The sequence below is a fragment of the Mastomys coucha genome, unplaced genomic scaffold (genome assembly GCF_008632895.1).
Source record: "Mastomys coucha isolate ucsf_1 unplaced genomic scaffold, UCSF_Mcou_1 pScaffold21, whole genome shotgun sequence".
Classification (NCBI taxonomy): Eukaryota; Metazoa; Chordata; class Mammalia; order Rodentia; family Muridae; genus Mastomys; species Mastomys coucha.
Window position 1 is genome coordinate 16,612,588 of NW_022196904.1, and position 2,896 is coordinate 16,615,483.

The 2,896-nt window shown below is 48.3% G+C and overlaps 1 protein-coding gene across 5 annotated transcripts in view; it reads left to right on the plus strand.

Moving 5' to 3' along the window:
* Positions 1-2,896, plus strand: part of Trappc6a (trafficking protein particle complex 6A) — a 7,488-nt gene that overhangs the window by 1,706 nt on the left and 2,886 nt on the right. The window lies entirely within an intron of this gene.

A 2,896-nucleotide genomic window follows, 5' to 3' on the forward strand; every position in this document is an offset into this window, starting at 1 on the left:
AGAAATCCACCTGCCTCTGCCTCCCAAGTGCTGGGATTAAAGGTGTGCGCCACCACTGCCCAGCTCAGAGGTGTCTTTTTAGTTAATCACATCTTTAATGATTATTTACAAACTTTAAAAAAATTTTTAAACAGTATGGTATAACTATATAGCAATTACATTGTATTAGCATTATAATCATATCGAAAGGATTTGTAGTTTATTAGAAGGCTAGGGTTGGGCTCAGCAGTGGAGACCCTGCCTAGAATCTCCCAGTGAGGAGCTGGAGGCGTGGCTCAGCAGAATAGCACCTGCTTAGCAATGAGCTAGGCTTTATCCTTAACACAACAAAATAAAGCAAGACCTGTGGGAGAATGTATGTGGGCTATATGCAAACACTTCATTTCATAAAAGGACTTTTGCAATTTTTATCTGTAGAGGTCAAGTGCTCAGGTCGTCAGAACAACACCTGAGGCAAATGACTTGTCTTGGTTTTTCAGGACTGGGGGTTTTGGAAGCTGCATAGGCCCCGGGGAGAATCAAAAACAAAAACTCAGCCCCTCACCTCCAGAATTTGTCCCTGGGCAGGGGCTGCCTGACCCAACTGATCTTTGCTTTTTACTGTATGTCACATGTCCCAGCCTGGATCACATTTCTCCCAGCATGTTTTCTTTATGTATTGCCTGGTTTTCCCACCCATGATCACGTGACCAGTACGGTCAGCCCTAGAAACAGAGTGACTGGCCACTCTGGTCTGTTCTTAGGGGGCAGTAGGGTCCCTGCTTTGTCTCCTCCAGGAGAATAAGAGACTCAAAATATCCAAGAGCCTTTGGAGGCTGTGCTGTCCCCATGTTACTGAGATGGCCGGGGTAGGGGCTTCTTGCTCTGTGCGCCATCTCTACCTCTTCCCCCTGCATTCTGGTGTTCCCTCACCCCTGACCCTGCCACTCCAGGCCTTTCAGCTCAGCAAATACTTAATTGACCCTTGTCCAGGGACAGGCCAAGGGAGGCCAACACTGCTCAGCTGCGTCTCTGTCATCATCACTGCGAGGAGGTAGTTCCCGTGTGGGGAACTGAGGCCACTGTATCCAGGTCACACATCCAGGATGTCCACTCCAGGGAGGGTTGAGTCTGTGGAAGGAGACTTGAGCTTCTGACGACCCTTCCTTCTGGCCCCTCTGCTCTCTTGGCTCGGCTGCAAGGCCTGCCCTGTGTCTGGGGGTACCTTCTGTGTATCATCTGTCACTGTTGTGGTAAACATTTAATATTAACTGGGGACTCCAGGTAGAAGACACTTTCATATTTAAAATAAGCCTTAATCAGCACCAGAGCTGGGCAGGCAGACATCTACCCTCTGGCAGTAGAGTTTCTGGAGAACATTCAGAAAGCTTGAGCCGCAGAGAGTTGGACCTTTCCTTGTTTGTCATGATAGGGAACACGGACGCGGGTGTGTTCCTTTGTGGTAGAGCTGGTATGAACTCGGAGGGAAGCAGTGGCCTCTAGGTACCCCAGGCTCCTCCACCACCAGGCAATTCTAGGTTTTAGAGCCTTGGAACACAGCCACCTCCTTTATGGGGTTCTTTCTCCAGCTAATGGCATCACATTGGCCAGGGGCTGTCACCTTCTTTGATGGACACAGATATTGTGCAGAGTCTCACAATAAGACAAATTGAGCCAGGCAGTGGTGGCACATGCCTTTAATCCCAGCACTTGGGAGGCAGAGACAGGCGGATTTCTGAGTTTGAGGCTAGTCTGGTCTACAGAGTGAGTTCCAGGACAGCCAGGGTTACACAGAGAAACCCTGTCTCAAAAACCAAAAAAAAAAAAAAAAAAAAAAAAAAAAAAAAAAAAAAAAAAAAAAAAGACAAATTGATTTGTGGCTTGAATTCCCCTGAGGATCCCAAAGGACAGTTAGTAGGGCTGTCTTCCTTTTGCACATAAAGAAACTAAGACGCAGACATTTTAGACCCACCCCATCTTAGAGACAGACCCTCTACTTGTGGGAGGTATCAGGGTTTATCTCAACCCAGGCACTCAGAACACCGGATAACACCAGCCAACACGACTGATTCTACAGGGGTCTCCCAGGTGTGTGTGCATGTGTGTGGCATGCATGCACCCTTGTCTGCCTTCTGCACATGATCTACCATCAAAGCCAGCCCTTTCCTCCTCGCATGTGCTGGAGGAAGCTAGCCATCTTCCTAGGGGAATCCTTGTCTCTGCCTGTTTGGGAGAGACCTGGCTCCTCAGTGATATGACTTTAATTACATTTGTTTATTTTGTAGGGGATGGGCCACAGCATGAATGTGATGGTCAGGGGCAGCTTGTTATTGTTGAGACAGAGTTTCTCTGTGTAGCCCTGGCTGTCCTGGAACTCACTCTGTAGACCAGGCTGGCCTCAAACTCAGAGCCACCTACTGTGCCTCCTGAGTGCTGGGATTAAAGGCATGCGCCACCACATGTGGTCAGAGGACTACTTCTGGTGGTCACTTCTCTCCTACCATGTGAGACCGCAGAATGCAACTTGGGTCTTCAGGCTTGGGAGCAAGCATCTTTACCACTGAGTCATTTTGCTGGCTTGCTTTGATTTTTTTATTTGTTTTATTTTTTTATTTTATCTTTTTGAGACAAAGTTTCTGTATTTTGAAGTTCTAGCTGTCTCAGAACTCACTCTGTAGACCAAGCTGGCCTTAAACTCACAGAGATCTGCCTGCCTCTGCCTCCAGAGTGCTGGGACGTCTCAGTATGTAGCCGCAGCTGGCCTCGGGTTTGTGATTCTTGTGCCTGGCTAATACCTTGATTTGAAACGGAGATTCCATCAGGCAGTGGTGGTGCACGCCTTTAATCCAAGCACTTGGGAGGCAGAGGCAGGAGGACTTCTGAGTTCGAGGCCAGCCTGGTCTACAGAGTGAGTTCC